This window comes from Tyto alba, unplaced genomic scaffold (genome assembly GCF_018691265.1).
Source record: "Tyto alba isolate M040663 unplaced genomic scaffold, T.alba_DEE_v4.0 Super-Scaffold_13, whole genome shotgun sequence".
NCBI lineage: Eukaryota > Metazoa > Chordata > Aves > Strigiformes > Tytonidae > Tyto > Tyto alba.
In genome coordinates, this window is record NW_024881275.1 from 4,261,345 (window position 1) to 4,280,517 (window position 19,173).

At 39.7% G+C, this 19,173-nt stretch overlaps 1 protein-coding gene across 11 annotated transcripts in view; it reads left to right on the plus strand.

Moving 5' to 3' along the window:
- Positions 1-1,079: 1,079 nt before the first annotated feature.
- The window catches only part of MEF2C (myocyte enhancer factor 2C), a 132,720-nt gene continuing 114,626 nt past the window's right edge, over positions 1,080-19,173 (plus strand). For 5 of the 11 annotated variants that reach the window (XM_032994804.2, XM_032994813.2, XM_032994811.2 and 2 more), the window contains exon 1: positions 5,270-5,770. The gene's annotated coding sequence lies outside the window, so the exon portion shown is untranslated. Of the gene's footprint in view, positions 1,309-3,979; positions 4,001-5,268; positions 5,771-13,371; positions 13,435-19,173 lie in introns of those variants that run through there. The other 6 variants (XM_032994809.2, XM_032994812.2, XM_032994815.2 and 3 more) reach the window with 4 other exon arrangements.

Below are 19,173 nucleotides of genomic sequence, written 5' to 3' on the forward strand. Positions count from 1 at the left end.
TTACTCCCAAGGTCGGGATGGCGGGTGAAGGGTGTGGAGGGGTCGGTTATGGGGAGGGGCGGGGGGAAGGGGTTAAATGCGTTCAGCCTTTCCAGCCTTTCCCAGAGCCAACTTTTAGCCGGGATTTCCACCCCGTTGGCTACTCCCGGCTTGTTTTAAGTAGCCGCTCGCCTCAGGGATGGAGGAGGAGGTGGTGGTGCGGGGTTCGGCGGCTCCTCTCCCGGCGCAGCGGGATGGCTGACCGCTTCCCGCCGGCCGCGGGACCGCCCGCCCTCCCGTCAGCCGGCGCCCGGCCGGACTCACACCGAACGTTCCCCCCCTCCGCCTGTCTCCTCAGCGCCTTCCCGCGGAAACAGGGAGGATGAGGAGGAGGATGAGGAGGAGGAGGAGGAGGAAGAGGAGGAGGAGGAGGAGGAGGAGGAGGAAGAGGAGGCGGCTGGAGCGCACCGGCCGCCCCCGCACACGAGGGGGGCCGGGCCCCGCCGCCGGGGAGTCAGGCCGCGCTGCCTGAGGAGATGGCGGCTGGTGGCTTCCCCAGCCACCCGCGCCGAGCGGGCCGCCTCAGGAAATAAAATAAATGAGGAAATAAAGAAATAGCAGCCCGGCTTGAGGGAGGTGTGAGCACGGAGGCCGGCCGTGCGCGGGGTGCGAGGGGCGGCCCCTCCAGACCAAGTGGTTCGTGAGGGGGCCGGTGGGGACCCCCCTTGCCACAGGTGCACCGGAAAATGGGCGCTCGGGTTTTAGCCCCAAAAAACGGTTCTCCCGGTGTCCCTGGGTGGTGGCGCGGCATACCTCTGTCCTTAAATGAGGGAAAAAATTAACACACCCAGTTTCAACATTTTAGCATTTGGCCCGGGCTTTTAAATAAGTGTTTAATAAACAGTGAGACAGCCGTGTTTTTGAAAATGCACATAAAAGCATAAATAATGTTCTAAGTACCGATTGGAGGATGAGTACAGTCCAAGATCAATAGTTTTGTAATTTTATTGATAGTGTAGCATCCCTAAGGTAGAATTGAGATGGAGTTTATTACAGCTTCTGAAAATGTCAAGTTACTTACAAGCGATATTCCTTTTAGGCCTAAGTGCACATCAGTAAAGACTCTTATTCTTTTTATAGAAATTGTTTCATAAATCTCTTTAAATATATTTAAGTACTATAGGTTTGCATTTTAATAATACACTGCTTTTGTGCTTTTAAACATCTAAGGTGCCGAACAAGAATTGTAAACTGTGAAGTAACTACTATGGGAAAGATTAAGTAAAGCATTGGAGGCGGATGATTTTGACAATAAAGAGGGTGTATGTGGTGAGTGTTCAATATTTATTGCATTTAATATTACAAAGTACTATTTATTGTTTTCAGATTTAATGTTAAAAGCAAAGCCTGGAGAGCAAGCTCTGCTGTATTATATTCTTACAGGTACACCTGTGACAAAGGCTCTCTGTAATCATCGCTTGATGTGTATAACACCATTTTAGTAATGGCATGCCATTTTATTTAAAGTTCATATGTCAGCTGTGCCTACCTTGCAAATATTTTTTTGCAATTAAGTGATTTTGAAAAGAATCGTGGACATTTTGGCTCTTTGCAGTGGTTTACAAAGCATTTAAATTGTGCTCCTGCAATATATATCCTATTATCTTTGAAATTATCTGAGTTTACATCTTTTGTTCATTATAGAAGCATATGGATTGAGGGAATATTCTGAATGAATGAAGAACAAATACAGTACTGTTGAATAATCTTGTGGGGTAGATTAATCTATAGCCTCGATTTCTCTCAGGGTGGGTTGCTGTGGCAACCGCCCCAGCTCACTTTAAAATAATTTTGTAAAGCTCACTTCAAGCGCTGCACCCAGCGTGGGCCAAGTTTAAAAGCAGCCAGACATGGGAAGAAGTGTTATACTGTGTTGCTCTTACAAATAGGGAGGTGGTGGAAGAGAGCGAGGTGTGGAGTGGAGTGGGGTTGAGCAGAACTTTAAACAGAAACCAAGCCACCCCAGGGTTAAGATGCAAAGGAGGTGGATCATTTCATAGTAACCTTACTGCTTTTCAGTTTAAGCGCCATTAAAAGATGTAAGCTGGCAATCTCGTTTCTCCTAAGGGAAAGATACGTTCTGCATCCACAAAAGAACAAAAACGGACTTTGATAGTCGTCTTCAAAAGAAATGCTACCTTGAGATAATCACACTTATAAGGGAAAGAGATACTTGGATACACACTTCACTCTTTGATAGAACTTTGGAGATCTGATTTTATAATTATTACGTTTTGACTGATGTCTCATTGTTTAAAGCTTTGCATGCCTCAGGTGGTGGATTAAGAAAAAAAAATTTTGTCAGCAGACCTACACATGACCTGTGAACAGCAAAAAAGAGTAGATTTGAGTCTCATGCCAGAAATTTGAAAAGGGTGCATTTGCGGAGCATCAGTACAAGTACAGACACCAGAACAAAGGTTTTCCACTGTTTGAAATTATTCCAGATTTTAAAATTAAATGCAGCAAAAGAGAGAAAAAAAATACTAAACACTTCAAAAGATACCACATAAATTCATGCCTTATCTAATCCTGAGATAAGCAAGAAAGCCTGATTCCTCCCCTTATATCTGTTTGTCCATCTAGCATCTGAACCCTGTTTTAAAAATCAAGGTGTCCTTTACATGGATTTGATGAATTGTACTCATGACAAAAACTTGGCATGGCTTTAAGGTACTCCAGTATGTGAAGGTCACCACTATTTAAAGATTAGGCCACAAGTGCCCACATGGAGGTATAGTAGATGTGCTAAGCTGCTGTATACTTTTATTTTCTGAAATACTTGCCTACTCTAATAATTGCTTTTAGGATATGATGGTGCTCATGTTCTGTCTTGCCAGTTGAAGGTCTGTCTTACCAACTAGCCCGAAACCTGAAAACTTACACATACTGCACCAAATAAAGCAGATGTCAGTCATTTTCAATCAGAGCACTAAAGTGTGAAGTCATAACACAGTTCTCTATTTTTGCCACTAAGAAAATATGAATATTACCGGATAGTTGGGTGCCGCGCTGGGAGCCCAGAAGTGTCTGCAGGAGAGGCATAGCAAGGGTACAACCTGTGTAACTGCTCCATATTTCTTTTCCTGCTGCGCTTCATGCCAAACCTGAGGCTGAGAAAGTGTTTCTTCCCCAATGTTATTCGGGCTCCGCTGCTGACACTGCCGAGCATATGTGCCTCTCACCACCGTGCACAATGTGCTTGGCTCGTGTCTGGCTGCCTGGTGGCTCTAGGCACATCAGTATTACTGTCGTCGTTGCTGTTGTGGGTGCATTTACAGCATGGAACTCTCTGTCCACCGAGAGTTGTCCGCTCTGTATCTAAATCTCGCCAGGACGGAGCGGGGCATGATGAGACCCGAAGTCACTCAGGGGTCTTCTCTGGGGATCTGTGCTGAGAGCAGTTGCAGGGTGCTTGTTAGAGCTGCCTTTGCTTCGTTTTTCTCTGACCGTGCTTTGAGCATCCATGTTTTAACAAGTACAGTTGAATTGAAAAGGCATTTATTCACTGTCAAACACGGAACTTCGGAAGTAGGTCAGTGGCCCAATGAGATGTTTATAGGGGAAAAGACTGCGAGACCAAGGGCTTGTATTAAAATAAACCAAATATATATTTATCACTGTTGTTTGAATTCGGTCATTTGGTTTTATCACGCGTGCTGTTCCTATTTCCAGTGCCTTAATCTATCATAAAAATAATGGTCTGTGCCTTTATAAACTCCCCTGCTGCTCCTGAAGGATCGTAAAAGTTGGCTATCTACACAGAAATTAAAACAAGTATCTGCGAACTCCAGTTTTACTCACAAATTATTGCATGTGCCTAATTTGGATGCAAGCTCCCGTACAGTACAGTTCTTTCAGTCCGGTTTTAAAAGCAAGTGAACCTATTTAAAAAAAAAAAAAAAAAAAAAAAAAAGTCCTGTCCTTTCAGGCAGCGTGCTGTAAGGCTGCGTTTCTGTGGGTGAGTTTGACAAGGGACTCCGGCAGCCGGCCGCGGCTGGGACGTGTGCGGGGAAGGCGAGCGGGGCTTCATCTGGCCGGCGTTTGTTTTTGGGGGAAGGTGGTGCAGCCCCCCAGACTTTGCCACGGGGGTGGCCCCCGCCCTGCGCGACCGCGGGGGTGGGTGTTGGTGGGGATTTTTTGGGGGGGGGGGGGGGGGTGTGAGTGGAAAGCCACCCGCCGCGGGATAGGAAGCCTGATGACTTTGGGAAGTTGGGCAGCTTGGGAGGGCTCCGGAGAAAGGAGCCCGGTGAAGGTGCGAGGAAGCCGGGCAGGAAATCTGCGGGGGGGGGGGGGGGGGGGGCGGTGTTTTTGGGGAAGGTTTCGCGGCCCCGCTCCGCGCCGGGGTCAGCGTCCCCCCCCTTCCCCCCCACCCACGCGCCGCCGTGACAAGGGCGATGGCCGCCGGGCCGCTGTCCCCGCTCCGCGCCCTCCCCACGCCGGGGGAGCGGCACACGGAGAGGAGGGAAGGGGGGGGTCTGAGACACCCCAGGAAGCACACACACACACACACCCCCCACAGACACACACCCCCCCCACAGACACACACACACACACCCCCCCGCTGCCCTCTCCCCGGCGTGCTGGCTCGGTCCCTGTGGCCAGCGGGCAACCGGGTGGCCACTGGCCGAGCTCGCCGGCCGCCGATGCGGCGCGGAGCCCCGCCGATGCCCGCTCCGGAGCCGAGCCCAGCTAAACCGAGCCCAACCTGGGGGGGGGGGGGGGGGGCGGTGGGGGGGGGCTGCACCGCCCGCCCAGCCTTTGCAGCCATCCTGTACCTCGCCGGGAGCGGGATGGGGGGGGTGTGTGGCGGGGAGGGGGGGGGGGGGGGAAGATACCCACCGGCTCGCCGCGCCGTCCTCGCTCGGTATAATAAAGCATTGTCATTAGGTTTGCGTGTGGCATATGCCATTACCCCCACCGTAAAACTAAAATTAGCAAAATGTCAGGAATGGAAAGATTGATTCGCCCAAGATGCAATTATCATTTAAAAAGTGCTTGATTGAGGTGCTGATGTTCGGTGATTTATTCTGCATACCATATACATAATTAAAGTAGTGTAGCGGAGTAATTTATCAATCTAGTTTAGACTAGAGGGGCAAGGAAGGGAGCTGCTGCCGCTGCTGCTGCTCTATGTTTGTTTTATTAAAACGCTTTCGGGATCTGATCCCGCCCCCTTTTTGCAAGAGTGAAACTGATTATTTCTCCAGCTCGGGAGGAGAGAGTCATTCGTTTGGGATTGTGGGAGAGAGAGAGAGAGAGAGAGAAATAGAGACGCGGAGAAGGAGAAGAAAAGGGAGGAAGAGGGAGCGGAGCAGAAAAGGACACCTCATCAGGCGTGAGGTCCGAGCCCCTTCCTCGCCTCCCCCTTCCCCTCCGCGATGTTACAAAGGCTGTGAGCTGCTCGCCTTTTCCCATTCGCCTGCTGTCACTTCCTTCCTGGACGCTTTCAGGACGAGTCCGGTTACTTTTAATCCGACCAGCAGCTCAGCCACTTTCTCCTCCTCCACGCTGCACACACGCACACACACACACACACACACCCCAGACATCTTCTGGCTGCTTATTGGATTGACTTTGAAGGTTGTGTGTGTGATTCAAGGAGGCTGCATGTTGAACCAGGTGGCGAATATTTAAGGCTGGAAGAAGTAAAGGGATTTTTTCTTTTTCCTGTGAAAGGAAAATATCTCAAGGACTAGTCTGATCATCCAAACAGCTAAATGTTTATAATGTAAGTATATGTGAAATTCAGCATCAGAATAAAATCTAGTGGGCATGGTACAAAAGCCCTACGTACATTTCCTACTGCCTTTGAAGAATGTGTCCGTCATTGTATGTGGTCTGGGATTGAGGTTGCTTGCAGACTTTTTAAGGGTATGATTGTGCAATTGCTTAAAAGTAACTTTTTAGACAAGTAACATAGTTAAATCACTGTCTAGTAAATTATTCCTGACTTGTCTCTATCAGTGTTGTGTTTAAACTTTGATGAAGTTAGTTTACAGCATTTGTGTGCTTGATACTGTGAAGTGTTTGAAGCTTATTTGATTTGAATAGTTCACCAAATGTTATGTCCTTGTAGTGCTTGCACCCTGATTTATCAGACTAAGGAAACAATCCAGTTTGAGTGAAATGCTCTTAAACTTCATTGTATCATAGGCTCTTCAGTTCTTGAGTTTAGGTAGTGCATGCTTGCAAGTGTTTAACTTTGTGCGTCTTTCATTTGAATACTTACGTTTGAGATGGGAAGACTCCTTGCATCGTCGTGGGAGTTTAAGTCATGGGCTGCAAACCTCTTCTGGAATAGCATGCTTTGGTCTTTACATAGTACTTTGGGTAATCTTGACATTTTTTAACACTGAAGAGTAGAGCTAATCAGCCTTTCAAAACTGGCTGGTTTAGTTGCAGTGCAGTTACTTACAGGCTAAGATAAAGTTTAATGTAAATGAGAGACTTACAAGACTATTTGGTGCATTATGTAACTGTAATACTTAGTGTTTCCCATAAAACTTAGTGTGACCTTCTGTCAGCCTGAAAAACTAAACAAGTATAACAAGCAGCTAATAATTCCTTCTATTTTTTTTTTTTTTTTTTTAAAGCAGCACAATGTAAAACAAGACTTAATGAATCACTGTGGCAGCCTAAGCATTGTAGAAAAGTTCTATTTTCTTTATGCTATATAATAATTATTATTATAAAATACTTGTATCCTGAAATGAAGTACTGTAATACACAACTTAAGACTAAAGATTTAAGAGAATTAAGCAGAGAAAGGCACTTTGCCAGTATTTTACTGGTGATCCAAAAAGAACTGTCTTGACTCAAAATGCATTTTCCTAGCACATATCTGACAATCAGCTTAATGGCAAATGTCCTAGTTTCATATCTTTACTTTAAAAGAACTATAAGTTGGATGATAAACCAATTATATTAGATGCAAATGTGGCTAGATTTCTTTTATTGGCACTTTCCTGGGTATTGTGGTTGAAAAGTAAAGATATTTATATATTCGAGTATAATAACTCGAATCCCTAGAGGCTTGGCAGAGCATGGAAATATAACCACCTGTGAACCAGTTCTAACCTCTGTGTTACATACATACTGATTTCCCGTTAAAATGCCCAGGCAAATGGCCACTTTGGGGATTTGTTATTTTGTGAACTGTTTCTGTTACATGATTTTAGGTACCTAGAATGAAGTCAGAAAACCTGCGAGACTTTCTTACTTTATCAGTTTTATTAAAATACCTTTTATATTATTCTTTCTGTATTAATGAATGCATAATTCATATCGGGTCTAACACTGAAGTCTCTGCTCACACTTAAGTCCCTTTGGAAATAATGGAAAAAATATTTGAAGAGGAAATTAAGAGAATGGCCCTTAATTCAGGGTGACTATGTTCCCTGTAGTACCCATCCTTTTATTTTACAAACTTGCTGTTTATATATATCTTCACTAACGTGCCTCACGTAGCTTTTATGAGAAGATGGGTCTGGGACCCGAATGTGAAAACCTTCTTTCATGCACACAGTACTTATACTAGTCCCAGTGACAATGCTGAGACCACTTGTGTGAAAATGAACAAGTCACAGAAATAACGATTTACAGGATCAGGCCCCTAGGAGACCGAAACCTCTTGCTTATCCCAATAGCTCTCTATAGGACAGAGATGTAAAGAATGTCACTTTTGGTGTCCTATAAATGAATTCAGGAATCAGATATGTCTGTATCCTCTTAAGATTACTTGACCAAGAAAATGGAAATTTAGGCTTAAGAGCCAGATAGAAATTGGTACTAAATGATGAATAGTGTGTGAGATTAAGTCTTTTAGATTTACGTTCCTGAGCTGATAGTTTTGGAGCGTCATAAGAAAATTAATACAAATACTTTCTTACTGTGAATTTTCTTTCAATATCAAATGAGAAAATTTTCCTTATTTTTTTATAAACACTCTTAATTTGTGTGCCTGCAACATGTATATTCAAAACCAGAGAGATACCCCTCTTAAATAGTTCTGTTTTTTAGAACATCTGAAATATTACAGAGAGAAATTAAGCTTTCTGAAGCTTTTTCCAAAAGTTTACTTCTCAGAGATTTTGATAGCTCACTATTTAATAGATAAATATAATGACATAGAAACTTAGTAACTGTGCAGGAGTTGTGAATAGAGTACTTTTGCCAACTTCATTTCTTTTAATTTTACTTTTCTCTGTAACAGGTTAATTTATTGTTCACCAGAATAGTTCAGTTCATCTTCAGAGACAGCTAAAGATATTTCTACATCTCATTGAGCAAGAAGTCATTAACTGCTATTAGGTGCTTGAAAGAATAAGCATTTGGGGTTTGAGATGTAGACTCCGTTTTTACCTGTTGGACATCATTATTCTAAATTACATGATAATTTATCCAAAAATCAAGTAAGGTGTACTGGTATTCTTTTGAAAACACTGATTATGAAATTGAACATAAATGGTGCCATGTAATTTCAAGGAGTTTTTAGTCTCTGCTTCAGCATTTTGAAGAATAACCAAAGCAGTTTATTTCTGATGTATTTTAATATTTTTAAATTTTGCTATATGATAGCAGCGAAGAGATTTTGCTACATCCTCATTTAGGCTCTACAGTGATTTAGGTATAAAATACAGGAAAATTATATATGTAATTCCAAACAGCTAGAAAACTTCAAGCTTAAGAGTAGGGTTAGTATTCTGGTATCTGAAAAGGATGGAAATACTGTTTTGTGTCTTATTTCAGAAACAAAATGGGCTTAGAAGAACTCTGGTCAGCAAGCACAACTGATGGTGCAAGTGAAAAATTGAAAAATTTAGTTTTTTAATTTTCTATTTTTAAAAGGAATTGTTTGGGTCCTCTGACCAGCTTCAATGTAGTTTTCTCAGAACTGATGGTCAATGTTGCATGCAGACAGGTGATTAAAAGCTAGTGTCTTCAGTCCTCCACCTTAATCTCACTGTCTCATTGACTGCAGTGCAGTAGAGCTTTCCTATTCACTAGGACCTGTCATCTTTAGGAAATCAGACCAGCTTATAGAGGCGATTCACAAAACCAACAGTGACAACAAAGTCTTATGCGCCTTACAAAAGAGGGATTAGGCAGTTCACATGTCATTTTGATTGGGCAGAGATAAAAGCTGATTGCTGCAGCATGGCAAGGCACACTTCAATTTCAATTGATTATTTTATGAGACAACTATAACTCTGTTGCTTAGTCATTGTTAAATGCAATTTGAAGGAAGGAAAACTCAATTTTGACATTACTGGTTACATATGACTTTATAGTAAAAGGTAGAGCCACTTGTAGCATTGTTGTACAAATTTTAAGAACGCTGTTTGGTTCACCGCTTTTGGGAAATACTTTTAAAATGTAGTAGATGATTGTCCTGTTTTTTTTTAAAAACAGGTGTGCCTAGATGATATCCTGTAATAGCAACTAAAAGTTCTTAAATACTAAATTCATCCCACTTACCCTATTAAGAGCTTACATGCAGGGGAGAGTGCATAAAACATGTCAGGGCTTTGCAGATTTATCAAAAAGTGTAAGATTGATGAACAAGTAAGTCAACTTAGCTTACCTCTGTTTTGTTACTTTTTAACAATGTGTGTGATGTAAAACTATGCGTTGTGTGTGTGACCATAGTAGTCTGGCTTGAAAAGAGTTAGAAAATTAAATTTCCCTATGTTATTAAAGATGTCATTTATCAGTGAGAATAGAGAGTTTCAGCTATGTGCATAATTTAGTTATAACATAGAGCCTTTAACATTTGGAAGTATGAAACTTCCAAGCTGATAACTTCTATGCTAATTCCTTACCATTTTTCAAAGGAAGAACTCTTTTTTTTTTTTACCCAACTGATGCCTCCTAGTGTTTCACATAATAAAACACTAATGAGTCAACTATAAATGTAAACGTTTTTTTCATTGTCTGCATCTTATATGATACATTAAATTAATATTTATGTAGTTAATTTTGTGTGTGTTATTATAATCAGACAGGAAGCTCCTGTAAATTCAGATGTTTCATCTTAATGGACATTTAAAGCACATTTTGATTTTCTTTCATTCTAGCTTTGCCTGGCTGTATTTTGAAAAGTTTATGTTACATGTAAAATACATTTTCTCCTTTTGTTTCCTGTGTGCATTACACTAACTTCTCAACAATGTATTATGAGGCTCAGATGGGAATTTTAAAAATTTTGGTAGGATAATGTTTCAAAAAGTACGCCCTTGGAAATAGGCAATAAATGCAATTACAGAAATGTCTGAAATATCCTGAAGGACCTTGCAGCCAAATAAGATTAAAAAGACTAGCCTGAGACATGCTCACTTGCTACAGTCCTTAAAGAATAGTTATCACATTTTGCAATTGTTCCTGGTTATTTTACTGCTGTATAAGCAAGAACACTGTATTAGGACAGACTTCAAATGTGCAAAACGTGCACCTTACACTTTTGATTGTAAATGTGGATGATCAGTACTTTTGAAAAGGAATTTACGTGCATAACATATTGAAATAGAGCTTTGAGTGGTAAAGACTGAAATAGTGTCCTTTTTTTTAACAAGTCCAGTCTGGCCATATAACTCATGAATACCTGAAAAAACATTCAGTTGTATTAGATTTGTATCATAGAACAGTAGAATATTTTATTTTTTTGATGGGAAGGTGTAATTTTCAAAGAGTTACCTAACATCAGTGTGACAAAATACAACTTACTGGCCCCAGCTGTATATTTGAGCTGTCAGGTACGGTCATATACTGATAAAGAAGTATCCAAGGCTGAGTGCACTTTTGCACATTTTAACAGCACACAGTTTTTTGTAAAGTACGAGATCAATTTAATGATGATATTGGAAACATAGCCTGTTATTCTAAGACTTTGAAGAAAAGCAGTAGAATTGCTAGATACTTGTTCTGCTAAGGAAGTTTTAAAGAGAAATAAAATGATTTTTCAATTAAAAAATCATATGATAATTAATATGGGTAACAAAAATTTGTGTCTTCTTCTTAATGCACATATGGTAAATTTCAGTGCCTGCTTACAGATAAAATAATTACTTTGCACTGAATACAGAGAATTAAATCTATACATGCAGATCTCGGTCATGGGAACTAGTGTTTGGTTTTTGAATATATAAAAAATAGAGTTTTTAGGACGGTGTTTTGCCATCAGCCCTGTTAGTATCACATTTTTCTCCCATTAGTTTTAAACTGCAAAGAAAACTTTCTGAGATCTACCATTTATTTAAGCCACTAAACATCGGATAGTATCCTAGCCTTTAAACTTCCTGGCATCTTTAAAGTATTTAAAAGTATGCAAACAATACCCTTTATTCGGCCAGGAAAGCTAAAATGCAAAAGTGATAGAATTTTCTCATGTAGTTATATTGCTTCTTCCCTTGCAAAGAGAAAGTAAATTTGCAAGAGAAATAGAGGGAAGCAAAGAGAAAAAGAATCTTTAGGACAGCTCAAGTGTAGGACTATTACTCTGAAATGCAGCTAAACAGAACTCCACTAAGCATTTCTTTACTTTTTTTTTTTTTTTTTTTTTTAATTTAACAACTAAATATATTTAGATTGCAGAAATACGTCCTATGAAATTCTAGAAGTACATTATCCGACTTGTTTCGAACTAAGCCTGGATAAATTATCTGAGAATTGTTTATTTTAATACTGCATGGAATACACTCTCGTGCAAGATGGATTGAGTAATCACACCAGTGAGGTCTGTAACCCAGGACCCTTCTGTAATTCCCCGGACAGGTGACTTAGCAGTCTCCTGCTTCAGCAGGGTAGCTGTACTTATCTCTGCCTTCTACCACCTTCCCTGACATTGGAGGGTTGAAAGAGTCTGAGCGGAGAGGGCCTCAGAGATGCTGGCCAATACAGCAGGTCCTGGAAAGCCAGTGTCTGCTGCCTCCGTTTAAGTTAACCATAAGGCAGCCCACAGATTAGGGACGGAATGGAACAGATGGCACAAAGCTCCTCTGCCTCCCTTTCCCAGGTTATAAAGCACTGCTGATACGAAACCTAGAATCCAACCTAACAGGTCTTCTCTGGCTCCTACTTCTTCAACTGTATAATGGAATAAATGAAGATTATCATAAGAATTATTAACCAAATGCCAGTGCAGGAATTCAGCTTAGACACTGCTGTCATCTATCTCCCATCCTATAATCACGAGATGTACAGTTAAGTAAACCGAATTGGAAATAACATTATTTATGTTTGCTTTTATAGATACAGGACACAAGCCATTTGTGGAACCCATGCTCAGTTAAATTTCACTATTTACTTTTAAGTAGTCAATCAATAGCCGTTAGCAAAGTATGTACAAAGGACAAGGAGGGAGGATTGTGAAATTGTTTATAAAACACATATGCAAAAGTAAACATAATGCAGAACATTGTCCACGTGAAACATTACTTTTAGTAATATAAATAAGGAACATAGTAGCATGTGCTATTTATTTGATTTCTAATAAATTCTTCCCCCTACTAACAAATATATTGTGATATGACGTTATATTCAAAATAATGGTGCATTATTTTAATCCAAATAATTTAGTTATTGTTGGATCATTACAGAAATTGAAATGTCCCAGAACATATCCACCTGTGTAAGAAGCTAGACTACAGCACCTCTGATTTAAAAATTCCATATAGATTTCTCAGTGGAGATTGTTTTAAGTCATTTCATTGGATTTGGGTGGGAAATCTGTCCCTAATGCAGGAGGGGGGTGGGGGTGGAATTGTAGAGAAACAGCAGGACGCGGAGGTGCTGTGACCATCCTGTAGTGCTGGCCCATGTGTCCCCTTCTGCCTGGCATTTTAGCTTCAGACGTGTGCTGCCCTGAGCCCCCCTCTGATTGCCTCAACCCTTGGGAATGCCTGGGCAGTCTGTAGAAAAAGTTAGTACGCTTTGAGGATATTCTGCGAAACCAGCAGGAGACAGTATGTTCTCTACACTTGTCCTCAGGCCTGCTTTATCTCTCTCCATCTGTGTCCTGAGTGTTGCTTCTGCCTATACTGCCTATATGAGAAGTGGGAGAAACAGCAAAAAAGGAGGAAGGCTTTTTTGGGAGGGTTAGGAAGAGTGTGGCTACGGACCATTTGGTAAAATGGTGTGCAGATGGAGAGGGGTGGACAATGCATGGTAGTCGAACTTAAAACCTTAATCTTGCAGAGTTTTTTCAAACAAATTTCCTGTTGAAGTGTACAGAATTTGTCTTGCTATGAATAATCCTCAGTTGTTGCAGACGTAGGGCAATGGTCTTAACAAAATAATAACAATGATTGTTTAAATGTGTTCTGTACCTATAAGGAACTGATCTTTGAAGCAGTATTTGATGAGAGCCTGCTTTGCCTACAGAATCCTGGAGAAATGGTCAGTTTTTACTTTATCTTGCTTATGTGTGTAAGATGCAGACAAGGAATTGATCTAGCAGCAGAATGAGAAAAAAATCCAGTTTATTACCTCACTGCAAGATATGAAATAAGTGTGAAACTGCACACTTACCCAACTTCTACGCAACACATTTTTTATGTCAGAATACTGAGCCAGGGAATGCATCCTTGCAGTGGCATACAAAATGTACCACTTTATCCAAAACACACATACATAAATTTTAGAGATCAGAATTGTAGCCATAAATATTAGAGCCTATGGACTGGTGTGCTCATTTAAAACTAAATAGGAAGAATAAAAAATTTCACTAATGTTCTTTGTAGCACGCATTAAAAAAAAAATAGAGCCCAGAGTTGTTGGATTACCGGTACTCTTATTTATGTGACATGTTGTTAGCAATTGGAAATAATTTAAAACTACATTTTAAAATGTGTATTAATTGGAAAATAATATTCCATTTTTTTCTTAAGCGGAAACGTGATGGAATGATTGGCAAGCTATCTAATTAAAGCAGAAATGCCCATAATTACATGTACAGAAATGGAGAATGCCTACCTATATCCTTGGTAGATTGAAATATGCATCTCTTCACTAGGATAACAATGGGATCTGGCATTTCTGTTTTATCATTGATGCTTCAATAAAACAGCTTATGCATAGAACAGAAACAGAAGAATATTCTTCTACATTTCCTATAATATTCTTGGCTCACAAGTTGAAAATTGGACTAATATTTTTGTGTTTTTTCCAAAACTTTATATTGACAAAGCAAAATGAGAATTTATCTTCAGTACAAGTTCCAGTACTCGAATCCCCATCCAGAACATTGCATTCGGTTCAGTTATGCTTCCAGTAGATATTGTCACAAGCCCAGTATTACATTCTGTGGTGATCAGCAGAATAGTCATCTTGAAGGCATACTTAACTGAGTGCCGCCTTTTCTGAATTCCATGTTTTTAAAAAAATGTATCAAGGATAAGTTACAGTGGTGATAGGCGCAATGCAAATCCTTATGACAGATAGAAAGAAAGCAATAGAAGTGGTATTTTTGCATGGTGTTTTAATGCTATTAGGATTTTTTTTTTTTCCCCTGCTGCTAATCCTGTAGAAAAATCCTTGATTGGGAGCACAAGGATTTCTCAATGGAGTCAGAGTGTGTTCATTATTTAACATTTTTTTTTTCTCTTTTTGGTCACTTAATAACAATATGAAGCAATATCTGATGCAGCAAAGAGGCATGACACAAAAGAAAGATATTGTGGTCTGTTTGGAAGAGCGGTACTTGTCATGTATCTGGACAAGTGGTAATTCTCTGGTGCTGCCTTCTGTTACAAGTCGCTAAATGTCGTCTGTAAAGCAGTAGCACTATGTTCTACCACATTTTTCTGTATAAGATTAAAGGCAAACCTGTCATGAGACCATCACTACTTTGACTACCCCAAACAGGACATGGAATAGCACTCATACAGATTTCTGATAAAAAAATTTTGAGGATGGTCAGGAAGAAAGTATTTGTTCTCTCCTTTCACTCTACTGTTTTCCAGATGTGATCGGAAAGAGGAAGCTGTTCCACTAATGGATCAGAAGATTGCTCTGTGAATTAAACATCATCCTAAAAAAACAGCTTCCATGTTTGATAGATATAAGTTCAAAATACAATGTAGATATATCAAAAAGGCCTCTTTAAAATCACAATAGATCTACAGGCATATGGTTTTGTGAGATTCACCTGCTGATACTTGTGAAAAAATTGAATCATCAGCATTCTGTTTTCATATGTTGGTCTAAGTGCTAATATTAAATGCACAACAGTTAAATAAATACCCACTATTGTGTCTGTTCACAGAGCATGTTTTGAATATATTGTCATCTAAACTAGATTAAAATACAGGTTTTCTATTTAAAAGGTGAACCTACAGCACGTTCAGTTGCAAAGCGTGCTCCAAGTTTTAAACAAGTTTCTTGAATATAATAATCTCCAGTGCCACATGCAACCTATTGGTGACAATTTCCAAGAAGACCAGGTAGCGCCATCCTTCAATAGGAATTCCAAAACTATAAGGGGAGAATTTTTAAAATATATTGCATATCTAAAAAGATACAGGAACTTTATTTAAGGCAACAGATACAAGGTAAAAAAGTCTGCAAGTGAAGTGCAGAAGCTGCAAAATAGTCCGATGCATACAATCTGAGAAAGGGACTCAGAACCCCTAAATGTAATTTTAAATGCAGCTGCAAGCTTTTTTTTCTTTTTTTTTTTTTTTTTGGTGCAAGTCTGTTATGCAATGTCTCAGTTCTCCAAGGGCAAAACACTGATGAAAATTGGGAACTTTACTGAGGTGCTGTAAAAGCGAAAATCTATTCAACATGCCAGGATGTATCCACATAATTAGAAAGGACTTAAGGCAACACGAAAAAGGGGAATTTAGGTTTTACTTTGCTGTGTCCTGTTGTCTGCTGGAATCCACATCCCCACATTAAGTCTATAAATTCTTTATAAGCACTGGTTTAACATTTATAGCAGAAAATCAGGATTTGAAAAACTTGATTTGAAATACTTCCTACCCTTAATTTAGAGCAGTTCACAGAAAAGACAATTCTCTTTTTCTGGAAGGGTCCTTAATCAGTTGGCTAGAGAATATTCTGGGAGAAAGCTACTCTCAGTTTCCAAATGTGAGGCCATCCCATTTTTGTATAGATAATTAAATATTCATCAAATGAAGGGCTGTAATTGAGCCATGTTTCACTGGAATGCCATAGTTCCTTAGCTACTGAGTTGATCTCTTGTGCTCTTTTATCTCTCATACTCAAAAAATACAAGCCTTTCTGTGTTTCTAGTCTGTATAATAGCTTAAAACTAGTTTAAACAACCCATTCCATGCCATCTTTCCTTTTGCATTGTCTGAAAAGTTTGATTTTACTTCATAAAATATAAGAAGAAAGTGCCTTCTGTTTTATCTTTACAAGTGTATTCATCTAAATATGTGAAACTAGACTTTTTATAAATACCTCTGTGTCAGTCTTCCATAATTTTTAGTGGACTCATTCTTTCATTTGAGTTTGTGTTTTGAACTGAGACATGCCATGCTTAAGCAAAGCTCTGAAATCAAGGATAGGAGATAGAAACATGAAGACGTGTTTGAATACAGGGACAATAATCATGCTGTAAATGAGTAATGGATTGGTTATGGGTTGGTTGAGGCAGGAAGCACAGATGCAGGGTGCGATAAATTGCCCAGGCTACCTAAGAGTGTTTAATAAACCTTTATGAGAACAAATAGTTCAAGAATAGCCATTATGTGCATGTTCTCAGCCATCTTCAGCAGAGCTTGGGTGGTCCTTTAGGAAAGACCTTGTGGCGTAGCATGCATGCCTCTTCAGCCAGTTTCTTGTAGAGTTAATGTGCCCGTTGAATATGTGGGTGTGAATCCAAACCTGATTTCCTGACCACATTATTATGCTTGAATTAATGAAGAAGAATAACAGCTCTGGTTAAAAAGTTGTGCTGATATTCAGCCTTGACTAGTATTTATCCAAGAGCTTGAAACAGCTTACAAGTTGTAAAAATGTGCTGCTTTTTTCTTTCAACTGTAATTGGTAAATTCCAGTTTCACAAATACAAAGAGAACTTACATCCATAGATATTAGTGTTTATTTAACAGTATTTCAGATGTAAGTGAATATGTGAAACTATGTCCTTTGCTTGTGTATTCTAGCATAACTCCACTGGCTTGATGACCTACTAAAAACTGCTTTATATACAGAATTATCATTCATGCTGTTAATTAACATCCACCTCTTTTTCTCAGTTTCATTCTGACTCTTTTTCCAGACTCATTAGAAACAAAGGTATCATTTGAATAGAACATTTCAAAAGAAGATCCCCTTATCTTCTCTCCTGGACCGCACTGGGAAGAATATGTAGAAATCTACCACTTCTTTGATCAAGAACACTACCAGCAGAATTAACCAGTTTTCAAAGTCCCTCTTGGGGGTTAAAGTCTGTACATGTGCGGCTGCCACTCACACATCCTGAAATGAGATGGAACATGAAGGTGCATTATAAGCTGTTCTAGAGCTTTTCTCAGACTAGGCGGGTATACGTCAGCCTCTGTCTCCTGGACGTTAATTGTGCTATGTAATGATATATATGAGTTTTATAAAGAACAAATCATTCCATTTTACTAATGTGATTCTGAAGTGCCATCAGAGTATTAGATAGTCACTGCATATGGAATACATAACAGGCCGAGAATTCTGGCCTCATGAGGCTTCCAGATGTTCTAAATAGATTACTTGGGCTGCTCGGACCATTAGGTGCTATACTAATCTTTACTCAGCCATCAGTCACATCTTATTCCTCATATATAAGGCAAAACAGTGTGTAAAATGTCAGAGCAAAATTCAGAAGACTTCATATGTCTTTGTAATCAGAATACTGTTTTCTGATTACAAGAAAAATTAAAAAAGAAATGCAATCCCCTGTCTATTTGGTTTATCTTCAAGTGATTAACCAGAAGGAAAACAATGTAAGTTACCTTAGACCTGAAATAAAAGATTTACTTTAGAGACTCAGCAGAATTTCTGAATTCATTCCTGAGCATAAACATGTAGTTCTGCTGCCATGATAAGTTAATATCTGGGAGTACTCTTTAACTAGTTGTGAAAATCAGGTTCTCCTCTTATATGAGAGTACACATCTACCTCTAGTCGTGGTAGCAGTTCTGTACTGAAGACTGTAACTCAGTGATCCTTTTTAGAACCATCTTGGGCTCTCAGTCCATCTATTCAACAGCAAAACTTGAGAGGATACAAGCAGCAACAGCAAAGCTGACTCAATCACCAGTTGTGCTAATTTGACTTGTCAGGCTCACTATTCCTGTAATGCTAGAGTACTAGCAGGTTATTTTTTTAATGTCAATTTTAGGTATAACATTATTTTTGTCTGAAAGCAGAGCTAAGCACAGGAAGGATATTCTAGCGTTTAGGATGGTAGCCTGGATTCAGGCAGTGTGGATTTAACTCTTTCTTCCTGAACCTATTTGAGATGACTGTGAGGGTTTTGCTTTGTTGGTGCATCAATTCCCTGTCTGCAGAATGAGGATGGTATTTCCCTGAGGCAAATTCTGTGGGACCCAGACACTGTGGGAATGGTGGCCATATGAGTACCATAGGGCGTAAACAAGACAATGTAGACTATAAGTATGTAGTTGCTTTTGGAAAGTTAAGGTCTCAAGCAAAGCATACAGTCTGCAACAGACTCTTAGATAACTTCACTTTTGTTAGAGAGCCATTTTAATTAAAGTTTAGAACTTTCTGCTTCTTTCTGTCCATTTTTCTTCTACTTCTTTAGTTGTTGTGCCAAGGTATCCATGTGTGTTTCTTCCACTGTCATCTGGCTCATTCCCAGCAGATGCACACAATCTGTTTTGCTGTCACTGACAGGGCTCAGTTTATGGAAAGAATGTGACAGAACATGCTGCTGTAGTCACTTATACAGGATTCTCTTTTCTAAAAAGTAACTGAGAATAAATTCGTTCTTTTTAATTTTTTTTTTTTATATATTGTTCAGTCATAGGGTTTTATCCAGGCTACTCTGTATCAGGTTAAACAGAGTATTTGTTCAACATCTTAGCTTTCTTTTTAATTCATAGTTTGTAAAATACACATTTGACAACAATATATATAGGAGATCATCACAATACATCGACAAACCTC